Below are 18,941 nucleotides of genomic sequence, written 5' to 3' on the forward strand. Positions count from 1 at the left end.
CAGTCAAATCACAAATCACATTACCAAAAAGTAACAAGGATAAAAAGTACCTTCCTGGTGACTAAACTCCCCATGAATCAAACCTTACTTTCTATATATTTTCACATTTACAAGGAAAGTAGTATCAAAGAAACAAAGGTTTGTATGAAAACTAAAGAAAAAACCATTAGGAAAGTGGAAGGCATTTTTTCTTGAGCAACTAAGTATTGAACGCCCACAGTGAGAAGGATCGGGTGCTGGAGGAGGATCGAGGCAGCGGGGCCCAGTGGCAGGGAAAACCCATGAGAGCCCCCCACCCCCCAGCCAGGAAGGGGACCGCTATTACTCACAGGACCTGTAAATTAATAACCCTGGTTCTCAGCATCCATATCCAAAACACACAACTGAAATTTGATTTTTTTTTTTTAAAGAAAGAAAGGGTGGAAGGGAGGGATCCGGGGGGAACACCAGAGAGCACCTCACAATTCCTCCGCCACCAGAGGAGGGGGTCAGAAAAAGGGGATGTCAGTGGGTGGCTTTAGCCTCCTTCCATAAGAAGGAGAGTTTTAATTAGTTTATTAAATGCAGAAGGGGCTTTTATCTTCTTTACTCAGTAACAATATTGGAGGGTGGAAAGAAACACTAGAAAAATATTAATACAAGCTCAAAAAAGGGTTACCAGAGCCGTGGGGCTAGGGGGAAGGCAAGAGCACCCCTGTTCTGAAGGGGAATAAATACTCCAATGAGCCACGGGGCTCTTGTGGTCGCAGCCATCAGCCGAACTGAACAACACACAAAGGGAATTCTTGGGAGTCTGAAGCTGTTGCGCGTCTCCTTCCACAATCTCCTCCTTGTGTGGGGGCGCTGCTCTGAGGTCAGGATAGCTTTTCACCAGAGCTAGATTTCCTAACAAGGGCATTTTAATTAAAGATGAGACACAAGGCAATGCAACAGGGAAAGAGCAATCAGCAGGGGAGGCTGTCCAGCCTGCAGCCTCCATGTGGTTCCCATTCCCACCAGGGCCTCGTACCAAGCTGGCTTCATATTTGATCATCCTGGACCTGGACAGGAGGCCTGCACCAGCTGACGAGAGCCACACCCACAGCTCAAGGCCATTTCCTGCGGCTGGCTCTCTCATTATTCAGCCTACTGCAGTATCCCACTCTTCTCCCCAAAACAGTGTCCCCTGTGGCTAAGCAGACTTCCCCAGCATCCCCGACAGGTGATACCTCTATCATCCATGCCTGGCAAACTCCCAGGCTGGGAATCTGGACCACGAGGGTCCAGGAAGATGAGTCACTGGCTCAACACCAGGAACCCAACAGGTAGTAGTGGTTTCCAAAACAGATGGCCCTAACAACTCATGGAGTAACCAGCCAACTCCATGGCTTCCCTTAAGTGGACTGCCCACGGGCCTTTCAGACTGAGGCCAAGGGCCAGCTGTGGACAGGTGATGCATGCCACCCACCCGTCCCTCTCCTGGGGGCTTCTGTGAAACCAAAAACCCAGCCCTCCTCCTCCTCCTACAGAGTGTCCCAGGCCATTACCTCATCAGCTTGGATACGGTCTAGCTAACATTTGGTCTTTTCTGTGCTGACCAGGCCATTCTGGAGCCAGCAGTAATCTCCCTCGGAGCTTTTGCTTGTGTTCTTCCCTCTGCATGGAGGATCCTGGCCCAGGTGGCTCACCTGGCTGGCAAACTTTCATCCCTCAAGTCTTAGCTTAAATGTCACCTCTCTAGAGACTCATCCAAAATAACTACCTCCCACCCCTCGGCTCTCCCTATTGCCCCCAGCTGTCGGTCCAGGACTGGTGCAGAGCTTGGCCCACGGTGGACTCCCAGGCACAATTTACTCCATGATTGAACGCCCTGGGAAACGTAAATCAAAACCACATCTGAACTCTCACTCCTCAGAAGAAATCCATCCATGTCAAAATGCACGTACAAGAATATTCACATCGGCTTGTTTATAAGAGCCAGAATCTCGAAACTACCGAAATGTCCGTGAACAGAAGGACAGACGCTATGAATAGAAGGAATAAACACTACACAACACTGGGGATGATAGGCCTGCAACTCCCATGACAGCGTGGAAGCACCTCACAACCATCGCACTGAACAAGAGCAATGAGAAACAAGGACACATTTGCAGATTCCGTTTATAGAAAGTTCAAAGACAGGAAAAGTCAAGTCGGCATAGTGACCACAAGGAAGAGGTGAAGTCACCGTCAGGGGCACCTGGGATTCTGGCTCCATTCTTTCCAGATCTGGATGCAGGTTACACAGGTGTGCTCAGTTTATGAAAATTCATCAAGTTGTACATTTATGATTTGTGTACTTCTTGTTCTATTTCAATGAAACTTCATCAAGATAACATCTGAAATAAATATGGGATTTTTTTCTTAAAAGAGCCAACTAAAGACTGTTCTGTCACAAGGCCCAGCATCCTATACCCGGCCTTCCTCAGACGGGGTGCTATGGGCATGCAACACCAGCCCCCCTCTACTCACACCTGGTACGTTGTCCAGGTGCCGTGTGAATGCATCTAAGCCTTCCTGAGGCTCAAACCCACCAGGACACACTGCTATAGGCTACAATATTCTCCCTCCTCCTCCAGAAATGCAAGACTGGCTCCTAATATTAGTGACTTTAGATGGAAACAGGTGACAGGAATCACCGCCTGCACAGACTGAATTTTTTTTTTTTGGCTGCGTTGGGTCCTCATTGCTGCGCTCGGGCTTCTCCCTAGTTGTGGTGAGTGGGGACTACTCTTTGCTGCAGTGCATGGGCTTCTCATTGCAGTGGCTTCTCTTGTGGCAGAGCACAGGCCCTAGAGCACGTGGGCTTCAGTAGTTGTGGCTCGCAGGCTCAAGTAGTTGTGGTGCCACAGGCTTAGTTGCTCCATGGCATGTGAGATCTTCCCGGACCAGGGATTGAACCTGTGTCCCCTGCGCTGGCAGGCGGATTCTTAACCACTGCGCCACCAGGGAAGTCCCAGACTGAATGTTTATGTCCCTCCCCAAAATCCATATGTTCTAATCCTAACCCCCAGTGTGACGGTATCAGGAGGTAGGGCATTTGGGAGGTGGTTAGGTCATGAAGATGGAGCCCTTGTGAATGGGATTAGCACCCTTATAAAAGGGGCCCCAGAGAGCTCCCTAGCTCCTTCTACCATATGAGGACTCAGCAAGAAGACAGCCATCTGTCTATGAACCAAGAAGTGGCTCTCACCAGACACTGAATCTGTTGGCACCTTGATCTTAGACTTCCCAGCCTCCGGAACAGTGACACAAATTTCTGTTGTTTATAAGCCACCCAGTCTGTGGTATTGTTAGAGCAGCCCAAATGGACTAAGACACATTCCCCGACAGTTACAGCATGTGGGCAGGCACATGAGGCCACAACTCTGCTCAAAACCCAATGACCTGAGGCCCTGGATCACGCCAGAAGAACAAACATGGGTCACCTGCTGTCTTTCTAATAATTTCCTCTTTTTAAAATGTTTCATGAAAATTGATCGTTCGAGGGAAACTCCCCTCAGGCAGGAAAAAAAACGCCAATGAGTAACAAAGCAGTCGTCTCCTGGCTCAGTCCAAAGCTTAGGAGGGAAACAGCTAAATGGACCCAGGCCAACTATGGTCAGGAGGACACACAGCTAGGACAGGATCAGAGGGAGGAGAAGAGAGAACTGAGCCCACCCAGGACATCTACTGAGACTCAACCCGCACTCAGTGAGAGGTCTCCACATTCAAGGCCACAAACCACAAATATTAGTCGAATCATGGTCCTACTGCCAACCTGCAAAACAGTTCACACTCTACTTGTCCGGCATATGTGTGCACATTCACTCATACACATCCACACGTGCGCGCACACACCCCCGCCTCAACTCGAATAAACTTCCCTCTGCCGAAAATTAATCTCACCAGATATTCCAGGCTTGAGGAATAGTGTACAGGTATACAGTTACTGATTTATAAAATACTTCCCCTTTTTGAATGAAGTACGTTCCTATTTTGTCATCCTATCTGTGTGTCTGCCCTGGAAAGGTAGAAAGAACAGATCAATTGATCTCCATTTTAATTTTTTTTTTTTTTAAACCAGACCCACTGGTTTCCAAACGTAGCCTGTGCCATGTGAATGAGCTGACCCCTGGGATGGGGGTTTCACTACCACGGCCCCCGCTCAGGTCCACCTGTCACTCGGAAGTTGGAGTGGGTGAGGGGGGCAGTAAGAAACCGCCTGGCTGAGTAGGTCCAGGCATGAGACAGGACCCCTTGACCCTGCATCAAACTCACCTTTCTTCATCATGTGGAACCCCTCCCCGACCTGAAGGTTTGCGAGACGCTCCAGGAATGGTACAGACGACCCAGGACCAGCCAGACACGGCTCTTTATTGACAATGAATCCGTGTGCCATTTCTTATTAGGCCCAGCTCAGAAGGAGAAATCAGAATCACAGAAGGCCCCAGGGCCCCAAGGTGACAGGGACTGCAAACTTGCCAGTTCTAATTCCCATCTTAAGGAATGAGGGGAGGCGCAGAGAGAAAGGGGAAGGAGACCCGGGCACAAGAGCAAGCTTTGTCCCCCATCGCCGTCCCCACGGGAGCCCTCGCCCAGCAGTGATGCCAGCAGTCACAACAGAGCTGGTCCGGAGGCTGTCGGGAATAAAGACCCCATTGTTGCCTCCTATGAGGTTTCCAAGGCCCAAGAAACAGAAGCTAAGGCCCGACAACTGCCGGGGAGGAGCAGCGGGTCTGACCTGTCTCGTCACCATCATCTGAGGAAACATGCTACCAGTCGTCTGGCAAACCTACCTCCCCACGACGGCTCTTTACACCAGGACAGGTAGCTCAAGTCATGACAGGCCACGTGAAAGCACAGAACAACAGAGACTCTGTCCTGGGAGGGCAGAGCAGGAGGTGACAAATGAGAGACGGGCTAAAGGCGAGCAGAGAAAGGGGCCCAGTGGGCCTTGGCCACACTCCCTGCAACCCACCCAGGGCTCCTCCACCTGGTAACTGGTCCCCACAAAAGGTGCAGTCAAGCATTTACCTTTGCCTGTTCCCACACACCTTCCCTTTGTCAAGTCCCTCAAGCTTGTCATGGCCTTACCAGCTAGAGATGGCAAAAGGGGCAACACGCACCAGCCAGCTTCCTGCCCCTCCAGATCCCCTAACCCTCAGTCCCAGCGGGATCCCTCCCTGGGCGGGGCCAACTCTCCCAAGGAAGCGGGTTGTTTGGAAAGGCTAGTCTACCAGTAAGGCTGGACCCCCGTGTAAAATGGGGCCCAGCTCCCCTGCACAGTGATCCGCCCCTGCCTTAAAGAATTTGCAGATCAAAAGTCCCCTGGAGGGGCTCCCCTGGTGGCGCAGTGGTTGAGAGTCCGCCTGCCGATGCAGGGGACACGGGTTTGTGCCCCGGTCCAGGAAGATCCCACATGCCGCGGAGCAGCTGGGCCCGTGAGCCATGGCCGCTGAGCCTGCGCGTCCAGAGCCTGTGCTCTGCAACGGGAGAGGCCACAACAGTGAGAGGCCCGCGTACCGCAAAAAAAAAAAAAAAAAGCCCCCTGGAAACCCCAACGTGATCCCCCTTTACTAAGGGTAGACAGCGCATGGGCAACCTAAGCAGCGCGTCAAACACTCACAGGTTTTAAGACTGAGTTCGTAAGCATGATGTCCTATTGTCAAATCCTCTCCTGCCCAAACCCCCATCCCATAGCCTAATGCTAGGAGACCAAGGAGCCCTGTATGCCTTTCTTTCCTGCCAGAGGGCAGCAGAAGGGAAGAGAGCTAGGGAGAACCTGGGCAGTGAGACCCTGCTCCAGACAGTACCCTGGGGCAATGCCAAGCCCCAGGAACAGAAATGGCCATACATGTCTGTAGTTCCAGTCTCCCAGGGAGATCAGAGCCTCTGAAAACATGCTATGTGATAAACCCTGGTACCCATCCCCAACCACTAGGAATCTAAAATTAGCCTGAAAAAGTATGCACTCAGCTCCAGCACCCCACCCCAGCCACTGCACCCGATAAGTGCCGCTACCCCCCACCCCGGCAATGACTTGTCTCGCGGAGTGCTATAAATACCACCAAAGCCGACCTGATGTGAATTATGAATACCAGGAATCGTTTCAGGGTTTCCAGGCACTGGCTACGTGACAGGGGTGTCCGATTCAAAGTCACCTGTGCGAGATGCAGACCCAGAGGACACACAATCCCCTGCCTTCTAAACCACGGGGAGGACCCCCCCAGCAGAGCCACTCCCATGTGGCTGCCACCACTGCTGCCACCACCACTCTAGAAATCCGATGAGATGTTCTTCACCTCTTGTCAGATGGCGCGGAAGTATGAGACTCAGGGACATAAGTAGTTGGAAGTTATAGATAAAGACAAGTAGGGTTTCAGCCTTCTTACATATTTAAATCTCACTCAGAGCCTTTAAGAAATGAAGCCCTTGTAGACAAAAGACTGGAGGGGAAGCAGGTATTGACTGGATGGCCCTAGCTGGTTACTGTCTCCCTGCACCTGGCATCCAGAGGATGCTTAGTACATGTCTGTGGAATGACCTTCAGTGTGGGGGCTTTCAGGGGTTCACAACTGAAGAATCCTACCCCCCAGGGGCTGGCTGCACTGGCGAAGATAAGGGAGCTTGCCCAAGAGCAGAACGTCAGCCAGGACACTGGACTGGGCGAGAGGTCAAGCCCTCGGCATGGGGCGCAGGTCGGGGGAAGGGGCTGGGCTGGGAGGACAGAAGCCCAGGGATGGAGATACACATACACATAGGAAACAGGAGTGATGGCCCAGAAGGAAAAGGCGGTGTTCAGAGAGGAGAGGGAGAGAGGGCGTTAAGACAGAAGGAGAATAAACAGAAAAACGTGAAGGGCCGCCCAGGATGTGAGAATTGGCCCCCAAAGGGGTGGCGGAGGTCTTCCAGAACGGTGTTCTGCGCAGTGGTAGCCATGCAAGTTGAGGAGCAGGGGCAAGAGGTATAGGTTATTCTTTTCTAAAGTTTGCCAACTGACATCTAACTTGACACCATGCTAGTGATGAAAAGAAAAATAATCACACCCCATCGGTTTACAGCTCCAGTCTTTTTTTTTTTTTTTTTTTTGCGGTACGCAGGCCTCTCACTGCAGTGGCCTCTCCCGTTGCAGAGCACAGGCTCCGGACGCGCAGGCTCAGTGGCCACGACTCACGGGCCCAGCTGCTCCGCGGCATGTGGGATCTTCCCGGACCGGGGCACGAACCCGTGTCCCCTGCATCGGCAGGCGGACTCTCAACCACTGCGCCACCGGGGAAGCCCAGCTCCAGCCTTTTAACAACATTTGTGCTATTCCGCTTAGTTCCTTCCATCCTTCCCATCCAGGATGCCCTCCCATCTGCTTTCCAACGCCTTCCAGAACTTCCAAAGCTCAGCTGAGGCTGCACCCCCAGGAACCCTTCTCAGCTCCCCCAGCCCCCCATCGCTTCCACTCCCTGCTGGGTACCACTCTCCTGATCTACAAATGGCAGTGACTGTGTGTCCCCCTCTCATCACAAACTCCTGAAGGCAGAGTCAAGGTCTCACTGCTTCCATATTTCTCTCAGCAGGTGCCATAATCCTTTGCCCATGAGAGACCCTCCAGAAAGAACAGTAAATAAGACTGTTTTCTTTAAAACCAGTTCTTTTTCTCCCTCCTTCGATCGATTCTTTGTGCTCAGTAACAGACATAACTGCTCACACACCGTTCTGATGGCAAATATTTCCCCAGCATGTTTGATTCTGTCAGCCCCTCTGGAAGAACAGAAGCGGGCAGTGAATCTAAGGGGGGCATGGGGGGTGGAAGGAGAGAAGACAAGATGCTAGAGTTTCTCTCTTCTCTTTCCCAAGCCCCCCACCCCACCCCACATGGTCAGAGGAAGCCAGGGCCTTGGGAAGAATGCTCTGGAAGCATCTCTTCAAACCTTTATCCCAAGGAGTTCAGTCCTTACTAGGCTACCCCGGGTCATTCTTTCCCTGAAGGGCTGAAATAAAGGAAGCCAGCCTTCCAGAGTCTGAGCTAAACTAAAGACCTGGACTTAAATGCTCAGAACAAAACCCCTTTGCTGGGCTTCCCTGGTGGCGCAGTGGTTGAGAGTCCGCCTGCCGATGCAGGGGACACGGGTTCGTGCCCCGCTCTGGGAAGATCCCACATGCCGCAGAGCGGCTGGGCCCGTGAGCCATGGCCGCTGAGAGCCTGCGCGTCCGGAGCCTGTGCTCCGCAACGGGAGAGGCCACAACAGTGAGAGGCCCACATACCGCAAAAAAAAAAAAAAAAAAACAAACCCTTTCCTGCCCAAGCCCTGCCCTCCCAGGGTCAAGATGAGGTCCCACGGAAGTGAGCCAGGAGGAGCCAGTGGGCCAGATACAGCACCCAACATTTGAAGCACTTGCTCTGAGCTGCCAGGGGCCCCAACCCTAACCACCAGACCTAAAAATGATCCCACACCCCATGAAGGTATCCCCACCTGGGGTCCCCAAGTTCCCACCCAGGCTCCTGGCCAGAGAACCAGCAGCCCTGCAGGAGACAAGCACCCCCTTCAGGTGCTACTATAACCCCAGCTAACCACACTCCTCCAATAAGCCTAGAAGCTGCAAGTACAGCACATGAAAATGTCAACTCAGGACTTCCCTGGTGGCACAGTGGTTAAGAATCCGCCTGCCAGTGCAGGGGACACGGGTTCGAGCCCTGGTCCGGGAAGATCCCACATGCCGTGGAGCAACTAAGCCTGTGCACCACAACTACTGAGCCTGCGCTCTAGAGTCCGCGAGCCACAACTACTGAGCCCATGTGCCACAACTACTGAAGCCCGCGTGCCTAGAGCCCGTGCTCTGCAACAAGAGAAGCCACCGCAATGAGAAGCCCGCGCACCACAAGGAAGAGTAGTCCCCACTCGCCAAAACGAGAGAAAAGCCTGCACGCAGCAACGAAGACCCAACACAGCCAAAAATAAATAAATAAAATAAAACATTTAAAAGTGGAAGCGTTTAGGGCTTTGCTGGTGGCGCAGTGGTTGAGAGTCCGCCTGCCGACGCAGGGGACACGGGTTCGTGCCCTGGTCCGGGAAGATCCCACATGCCACGGAGCGGCTGGGCCCGTGAGCCATGGCCGCTGAGCCTGCGCGTCCGGAGCCTGTGCTCCACAACGGGAGAGGCCACAACAGTGAGAGGCCCACGTACCGCAAAAAAAAAAAAAAAGTGGAAGCATTTGAAAAAAAAAAAAAAGACAATGTCAAGGCCTGGTCTCCCCCATGTGTGAGGGCAGCAGTTGAAGCCCACTCTTGGGATCCCAGAGGCCTCCCTTAGGCACCAACATTTGCTTGAGGACTGCTCTATAAACTGACATCAGTGGAAAGGAAACATCCAGACTACAATCACAGTAGAGTCATCGACTATGGCGTAGCCCCTCAGGAAATAAAAAGGCGAAAATGAGCCACAAATTGCTAGGGTTTTGAAACCCCAAAATAAAGCGCATATGCCTTTGCCGTGAACAAAGTTATCACGTACCCCGTGTCCTGGAAGTCTCAGGAGGCCTCTTCAGCAGGCAGCCCCCTCAGCTCACCCATGAGGCCTGTGGTCACACCTGTGGGAAGGCCTGGCCCCGTGGAGAATAGCACCAAACATTGATTTTCTCCACCTACCCACCAGCAGCTCAGGAAGGGCTCACTGTTTGTAGACCCTGAAAACTATTATTTTCTGTCCTCCAAAATGCCGGCGAGAAAGCAAACCAGCCCCAGGAAACTAAATCCCAGAGGGAGGGGATAAGTGCAAACAGCCACACAGAAATCACGGAGAAAGAAGGATTCAGTGCCAGCCTGACTTAGAGCAGTCAGCATCAGTGACATTTTTGTTGAATTCTTACACAGAAGGCAGACTCCAAGTACCGCCAAAGAGAAGCAACCTGAGGACAGTTGACTGTTAAACAGGAAGGGACAAGAGGGGAACTTAGAGTCCAGTTTCCACTCTTCACACTATATAAAACCACCTCTCCACAGCTGGCTCCATCCGTCAGCAAGGGAAACCACAGCCCAGGACAGGCATGCAGCGGGCCCTGGAGAATCCCTCAGACACACTCTCCCTGGATCCCTGCAAACTGTCAGGTATCCTAACACCTGCACAGGAACAATAAACAACCACAGATAAGAGCTCCTACTTTTGGCACTTGCCATGCAGAGGTCGTATTTTGATCAGCAACAGGTACTTTCTGCCTCTTTACCTACAGACAGAATAGACAGGAGCCTATGCTATTACTATAAAAATCCTACTTTGAGGATTCAAGTTTCTAATATTCTACCAAAAGTAAGTTGCCAATGCCAAATCACCTCTGCCCTCCCATCAAGTCGGCCCATCTCCTGAGATCTTCCTACCCAACTGTCTGGCCTTTTACCCAAGAACCACTTTGTGTTCACCGCTGGGTTGCCCAGATTTGGCTAACAAAAATACAGGATACTTGGTTAAATGTGAATTGCAGGGAAACCACAAATAATTGCTTAATATAAGTATGTCCCGTGCTACATTCATGACAGACTACTAATAAAATTATTCACTGTTTATCTGAGACATAAATTCAACTTGGCAGCCTGTACTGTACCTGGCAACCCTAGTTCAACATTCTAGAGAAAACGCTGAAGCCTGAGAACAGCTGGAAGCAAACTTTGGGAGCCCCCAGCTGTCGGCTCATTCCACACTGAGGATTAGCTGAAGCGGTACACTGGCCTTGCCACTCTGGACAACAAGGAAAAGCTGGGGGGGACGGGCGGGGAGACAGTCTCTACAGGAGAGACAAGTCAAGACCATTCTTCTCTACTGACAGGACTTACTGAAAATATCAACAGAGAAAAATGGGAACTTAAAACACACAAGCCAGACACAAAAGGACAAACATTTTATAATTCTACTTACGAGGTACATAGATCCGTAGAGACAGGAAGTAGAATGGTGGTTGCCAGGGGCTAAGGGGAGGGGGGGGAGGAGGAGTTACTGTTTAATGGGTACGGAGTTCCAGTTTGATGAAAAAGTTCTGGAGATGGATAGCGGTGATGGTTGTGTGACTACATGAACGTACTTGCTGCCGCTGAACTGTACATTTAAATGTTATGTATATTTTACAACATTGTTTTTTTTTTTTTTTTTTTTTGCAGTACGCGGGCCTCTCACTGTTGCGGCCTCTCCCGTTGCGGAGCACAGGCTCCGGACGCGCAGGCTCAGCGGCCATGGGTCACAGGCCCAGCCGCTCCGCGGCATGTGGGATCTTCCCCGACCGGGGCACGAACCCGTGTCCCCTGCATCGGCAGGCAGACTCTCAACCACTGTGCTACCAGGGAAGCCTTTTTTTTTTTTTTTTTAACTAGCCAATTTTCTCCTTGTTTCCAGTTTAGCTAGGTTTTCCCCTCCTTTATGTCTAATTCATCTCTAACTTCATGGAATAGATATTCGTTGCTAAGAATCTCACAGTGTACGAGGAAATCACATCAGCCAGACACGGATGAAAATCAAGACTGGGGGGATGCTGGTCCTTACACCCATCTGGTCCCGTCCACCCAGGCCTCCCAAGTCCCCGCAGACTTGTCCTTCTCCCTCTGTGTTCTGCGGGCCTTGTCATCATCCTACATTCAGCCTTCAACAGGCTCTAGAAACCTTCCAGGAACAGAACTCAAGAGAGTCAAGAAAGCCCATCTCCACCGGCACCAGGGAGGCCTCCGGGCTGGTGGAAGCGGGGGATTTAGGCCTCATACCATCTCTGCAGTTGGAACACTTCTGTTTTCTGAGAAAGCAACCAGTCCCGGGGCCGGCCCTGAACTCGCCTTCAGGCGAATGAAAAAGCCAAACAATGCATGAAAACCAATGAAGGGAGAAAAACCAAGTTTGATTCCTTTGAGAAAGGGTTCTTTCCCATCCGCTCACACAGTGATGTCACACACGCATGCATCTCGACTCTGGAGGCTCCAGACCAGGGGTCACTTCAAACAACCACCTGGTGTAAAGTTGCAGGTCACCTGCCTTGGAGAGGTTAGGCAAAGAGATTCGGGGACTTCAGAAATGGCCTTGACATGTACAGTTAAAAAGTAAAACCCAGACAGAGTCATGGGCTAGAAAGTATTCTTGAAGCCCACAAACCTATGAAAGGGTCCAAAGGTTGGCTGGAGACAGCAGGGAGGCTCCCTCGCTCAGCCCTGGTCAGGCCCTGGCCCGGTCATCAGGGCTGTGTAGACTCCTCCCCCCAGGAACCCGGATTCTCCTCAGCTCTTACTCGCCCCATCTGACCCTGACCTGGCCAGATGGCTAAGCAGCCACACTGACCCCTCACACCGCACACCAGACTCCGGGGCAGACGGAGGCACACACGCATGGGTTTGAAGCAGGGGTTCTCTTACCTACCTGAGCCTCAGAATCACACCAGGGATTCCCACTCTACCCCACCCCATCCCGATTCCACTCTCCACCTACTGCAGGGCCCAGGGATCACCAGGTCTGGCAAGTACCCCAGGCAATTCCGAAGGAAGAGAATCCTCAGACCACACACAAAACACAGAGGCAAGATTTGAGCTTTAAAAAAAAAATGTTAGGAGGACTATATGATGATACATGAGAATGCTCACAATATAATGTTAGGTGGAAAAAAAAAAAGCTGAACACCCAACTTCATATCCTGGGGCTGTAAGTTGAATATATATATACATATTGAACTTGTTCCCAAGTTAACTACGGAATAATAAGTCTTTCTTCTATAAAGATGGTGATTTTGAGATACCATCAACTTCTGAATCTGCCTGCTAACTCAGCTGTGCTCATAATATTCCAGTGCCCCTGAGCGATGCCAGTTTCCTGTCTCCTCGCCATCTGAGAATAGGATCTGGCTTCGAAGGGAAGAGAGTAGTTAGTTGGGAGAAGAGGGTTCCAGACCAGGGGTCTTTTCGGATTCAGAGCTGAAGGGTGAGGGCTCCAAAGACACCCTGAGAGGTCTGCTGGGAAGCTGCCTGGCCAGAGCAGAGATTCTTCAGGACACAGTAGAAAATAACATTAGAAAGGTGAGTTGGGGTCCAGCTACAGATGCAACTGGGGCCACTTGAGCAGCACTGGAGCCGCAACACACAATTAACTGTGTGGGAGAACTTGACAGGGAATCCAAATCCTTTTACAACCAGGACAAGGAAGAAACAGCAAGAAGGAAATGAGGGGGGTGCGGGGGAGAGGAGCAGTGATTAAATCAGAAATTATAGACCGACAATCATCCAACTACACACCTTTGACTATGAATATTAAGCCTGGAAACCCAGCCACCTCCCAACTTTCTCTTGTCCTTACTATGCATAACTGTGACAGAGGTTCTTTTTCTCTTTGTTTTTTGAAGGGAACTGGGACTGGTCCTGATACAGCAGCAACTGTGATTTCTAAACTCCCCTACTTTCTGCCAGCTCACCTGCTATTCAAGCATCCACCTCAGCTCCTGGAAGGGGAGGGAGGAGTGAAAAGGAAGATGCCAGCATCAGGACCAAACTCTGGCACAGACCATCCTTCAGAAGCAAAGGATTCCAGCTGCACACAAGACTTCCACAAACCCCTTCATAAGAAACTACAGTACCAGGCACCTCCACTTATAACCATCCATGTGGCCTGCCTTCTTTAAGAACTGATCTATCTCTAAGGCTTCTCTTGGCATGTTAAGCCACTTTATTTCAGGCCTTGAAAACCAATGCTCAGTGACACACTATTTTTCCTACTGTCAAGGAATTTAATACCCAGCATTCAGTATTTTATATTAAAATTGGTTATTTTTGCTACACATCAAAAGCCAGTTTCCCCCTAAAACTGCAAAGCTGAGACACCACACCAAGGGATGCAAAAAGAAGCAGCCAGTTGCCCTGTAAAATTATGCCAATAATACCCTCTCTCCCTGGAGAGAGAAAGAAGCCCCCTAGACAAAAGAGAAGAAACCGGAAGAGAATGCTCTATCTTAGTCGTCTGTTAATAGGATAAGTTGCATGTTAACATTTTAAATTAGGTCAGAACTTGGGTTCTGGTATTGGGCTTTTAAAGTACTTTCTTGTTTCATATTTGGAATAACAGGTGAGTCTAGAGACTCCTCCTTGAATTATTACTCTTAACAACCAAAGGTTATTTCTAATATTTTGTATCTCAGTTACAGAGTCTGCTGCCCTTAAAAAAAATTTTTTTTTAAAAATCTGTGATTAAAAAATATGATTGAAGGGCTTCCCTGGTGGCACAGTGGTTGAGAGTCCGCCTGCCGATGCAGGGGACACGGGTTCGTGCCCCGGTATGGGAAGATCCCACATGCCGCGGCGCGGCTGGGCCCGTGAGCCATGGCCGCTGAGCCTGCGCGTCCGGAGCCTGTGCTCCGCAACGGGAGAGGCCACAGCAGTGAGAGGCCCGCCTACCGCAAAAAAAAAAAGAAAAAAAAATATATATATGATTGAAACATAAATGTCTTTCATCCAATGGATTTCAAGTGTTTTAGCCTTTAATCAGAAGTGGTCAACCTCTCATCTCGTCGTAACGAATAATTCCTCATAGGTTTTAGGCAAGAAACTCATGACAGAGAAGGCACTAGAGGGAAGAGCAGACAACAGAATAAACCAAATGAAGAGGAGAGGCCCCTCCCAGCCTGCCCACTGCAAGTCTCATTCTTCCCTCCCTGGATCGCTCTAATATGATCATGCATTCCTGTAACTACATTTGCAAATGAGTGACTCAATTCAATAACTGCTATCTAATTCTATCAAGACTTGGGATGTACTTGTTTGAGGGAAGCTACATGGAATTAGGGCTTTAACAACTAGGAACTCTGTTGTTCTTCACTGCTGCGAGCCTGTAGTCTACAGCACTGGGGTCGCCCAAGCCCTCCCCAGGGCATCTCTGGAGCCAAAGGGTCTAATGGAATCTAATGTAAGGTGAATAAATAGGCTCAGTGGGCCCAACCAGAGACAGGCGTCCAAGTTCAACTCCTAAATCCCTGGCCTTGGGGCAGGCTAAAAGTACAGATTCCTGGGCCCCTCTGGAGGATTCTACATCAGTAGCCCTGGGGAGGGGCAGTCCCTGGGCCAGCCTCAGTTCAGTCCTGGCTCACTGTGGATAAGCAGTAGCCAAGCTCTATTTTGGTGCCAGGAGTCCCTCACAATAGCACATTGGCAAAGTATGAAGCTGGAAATCAGCTTGTTGCTATTGGATATAACTGGTACAAAAATAGAAAGGCACTGGAGTGAGGGGTGGTAGGAAGTGAGTTTCCCCCAATACCCCCAGGGGATTTGGAGCTTGAGAGGGGTTAATTCTGTCAAAGGAGCACTTCCAAGAAGGATGACTAAGCCTGAGAGACTTTGAAGAAAGGGTTAGGGGTCCTTTGTCCTTCAAGTCACTTGGCTTGACAACCCAACCATAGGCTTTTTCCATGTATTTCCCTGGCCATCCAGCTTGAAGCCACCTCTGCCCACTTTTTTTTTTTTTTTTTGCGGTACGCAGGCCTCTCACTGTTGTGGCCTCTCCCGTTGCGGAGCACAGGCTCCGGACGCACAGGCTCAGCGGGCATGGCTCACGGGCCCAGCTGCTCCACGGCATGTGGGATCTTCCCGGACCGGGGCACGAACCCGTGTCCCCTGCATCGGCAGGCGGACTCTCAACCACTGCGCCACCAGGGAAGCCCCTCTGCCCACTTTAAACTCCTAATGTACATCGTTAATACAACTTCCCAGATTGCATTCCATTCCATTAGTGAATAGTCCATAATCTTCAAAGAAAATGAAGGGCTTCTTGGACAATAAAGTCTGGGAAACCAAAGATTATGCAGATGTGTATTCATTATGGAGATTATGATTCTGAGGTCTTTAGTAAACTGTTTAATTTTATTTGACCTATTCTAAATGCAACTGACCTAGGAACCTATTTGTCGAGGAAAACCTATTACCATCTTGCAAAACTGAAGATCTAAGAAGATGCTGGGAAATGCTGAGCTATCCCATTCCTCCAACAACTAATTACATCACATCTTATAGTTTACTATTTAACTGACTTGAATGGTTATTTAATCTTTTGTTACTTAGCTCTGTATGCGTTTGGGTATTATCTTAAATAGAATATTCATTTGAACTAGGATCATGTCTTACGTGTCTTTGAATTTCCAGCAGCCCCCAGTCCACCCCCTGTATAGTAGAGATACCCTCAAGAAATTCTTTAAAGTGTTACATCTGATGTTATAAACCACATGTGTCATAGAATACACAATTTTTAAAACCTGAAATCGAGGTTCCACTTACATATGTATATGTATACATATATGTATATGTATACTAAAGCCCAGAGATGTAAAAAGGATTGTCCAAAGTCATAAAAAGTTAATCAAAGAACCATGACAAGAACCCAGGTCTTCCAACTCCTTAGCTAGTCTACCTTCTGTAATTTCAAGAAGGCTTAACCTTCCAGGATCCAGCTGATTTTCCAGCAGGTAAATGAATAAAGGGTATTCCAGGGATGTGAATACCCCAGGATGCATGTCACAAACATACCAAGTATAAAAGAACTAAAGCAAACAAAATCCGAGAGGCTCTGTACAGCTGAGGAGGACTCTGAAGGAGGTGACAGCTTAGGGCTGTCGCTGATAGCACTCCCAGAAGCTGAGACAAGTCCTTCCTTGAAGCCACGTGGCTGACAGGGTCTTGGTGCTCCGGCCGGGTGTCAGGCCTGAGCATCTGAGGTGGGAGAGCCGAGTTCAGGACACTGGACCACCAAAGACCTCCTGGCCCCACGTAATATCAATAGGTGAGAGCTCACCCAGAGATCTCCATCTCAAAACTAAGACCCAGATCCACTCAACGACCAGTAAGTTCCAGTGCTGGACACCCCATGTCAAACAACTTGCAAGACAGGAACACAACCCCACCCATTAGCGGAGAGGCAGCCTAAAATCATACTAAGTTCACAGACACCCCAAAACACACCACCGGATGTGGTCCTGCCTACCAGAAAGACAAGATCCAGCCTCATCCACCAGAACACAGGCACCAGTCCCCTCCACCAGGAAGCTTACACAACCCACTAAAACAACCTTATCCACAGGGGGCAGATACCAAAAACAACAGGAACTATGAACCTGCAGCCTGCGAAAAGGAGACCCCAAACACAGTAAGTTAAGCAAAATGAGGAGACAGAGAAACACACAGCAGATGAAGGAGCAAGGTAAAAACCCACCAAATGAAACAAATGAAGAGGAAATAGGCACTGCCTGAAAAAGAATTCAGAGTAATGATAGTAAAGATGATCCAAAATCTTGGAAATAGAATGGAGAAAATACAAGAAATGTTTAACAAGGACCTAGAAGAACTAAAGAGCAAACAAACAATGATAAACAACACAATAAATGAAATTAAAAATTCTCTAGAAGGAATCAATAGCAGGATAACAGAGGCAGAAGAAAGGATAAGTGACCTGGAAGATAAAATAGTGGAAATAACTACTGCAGAGCAGAATAAAGAAGAAAGAATGGGGCTTCCCTGGTGGTGCAGTGGTTGAGAGTCCGCCTGCCGCTGCAGGGGACACGGGTTCGTGCCCCGGTCCGGGAAGATCCCACATGCCGCGGAGCGGCTGGGCCCGTGAGCCACGGCCACTGAGCCTGCGCGTCCAGATCCTGTGCTCCGCAACGGGAGAGACCACAACAGTGAGAGGCCCGTGTATTGCAAAAAAAAAAAAAAGAAGAAGAAAGAATGAAGAGAATTGAGGACAGTCTCAGAGACCTCTGAGACAACAGTAAACACACCAACATTCGAACTACAGGGATCCCAAAAGAAGAGGAGAGAAAGAAAGGGACTGAGAAAATATCTGAAGAGATTATAATAGAAAACTTCCCTAATATGGGAAAGGAAATAGCCAATCAAGCCCAGGAAGTGCAGAGAGTCCCATACAGTATAAATCCAAGGAGAAACACGCCATATTAATCAAACTGTCAAAAATTAAATACAAACAAAAAAAATATTAAAAGCAGCAAGGGAAAAGCAACAAATAACATATAAGAGAACCCCCATAAGGTTAACAGCTGATCTTTCAGCAAGAACACTGCAAGCCAGAAGGGAGTGGCAGGACATATTTAAAGTGATGAAAGGCAAAAACCTACAACCAAGATTACTCTACACACCAAGGATCTCATTCAGACTAGATGGAGAAATTAAAAAGTTACAGACAAGCAAAAGTTAAGAGAATTCAGCACCAACAAACCAGCTTTACAACAAATGCTAAAGGAACTTCTCTAGGCAGGAAACAAAACACAAGGAAAAGACCTACAGTAACAAACCCCAAACAATTAAGAAAATGGTAATAGGAACATACATATCAATAGTTACCTTAAAGGTAAATAGATTAAATGCTCCAACCAAAAGACACAGACTGGCTGAATGGATACAAAAACAAGATCCATATATATGCTGTCTACAAGAGACCCACTTCAGAGCCAGGGACACATAGAGACTGAAAGTGAGGGGATGGAAAAAGATATTCCATACAAATGGAAATCAAAAGAAAGCTGGAGTAACAATTCTCATATCAGACAAAATAGACTTTAAAATAAAGACTATAACAAGAGACAAAGAAGGACACTACATAATGATCAAGGGATCAATCCAAGAAGAAGATATAACAATTGTAAATATTTATGCACTCAACATAGGAGCGCCTCAATACGTAAGGCAAATGCTAACAGCCATAAAAGCGGAAATCGACAGTAACACAATAATAGTAGGGGACTTTAATACCCCACTTTCACTAATGGACAGATCATCCAAAATGAAAGTAAATAATAAGGAAACACAAACTTTAAATGACACATTAAACAAGATGGACTTCATTGATATTTATAGGACATTCCATCCAACAACAATAGAATATACTTTCTTCTCAAGTGCTCATGGAACATTCTCCAGGATAGATCATATCTTGGGTCACAAATT

At 49.0% G+C, this 18,941-nt stretch overlaps 1 protein-coding gene across 3 annotated transcripts in view; it reads right to left on the reverse strand.

Annotated features, from left to right (window-relative positions):
• Positions 1-18,941, reverse strand: part of TLN2 (talin 2) — a 457,102-nt gene that overhangs the window by 381,858 nt on the left and 56,303 nt on the right. The gene's annotated exons all lie outside the window — the stretch shown is intronic.

Source organism: Mesoplodon densirostris, chromosome 4 (assembly GCF_025265405.1).
Source record: "Mesoplodon densirostris isolate mMesDen1 chromosome 4, mMesDen1 primary haplotype, whole genome shotgun sequence".
In the NCBI taxonomy this organism is placed as follows: domain Eukaryota; kingdom Metazoa; phylum Chordata; class Mammalia; order Artiodactyla; family Ziphiidae; genus Mesoplodon; species Mesoplodon densirostris.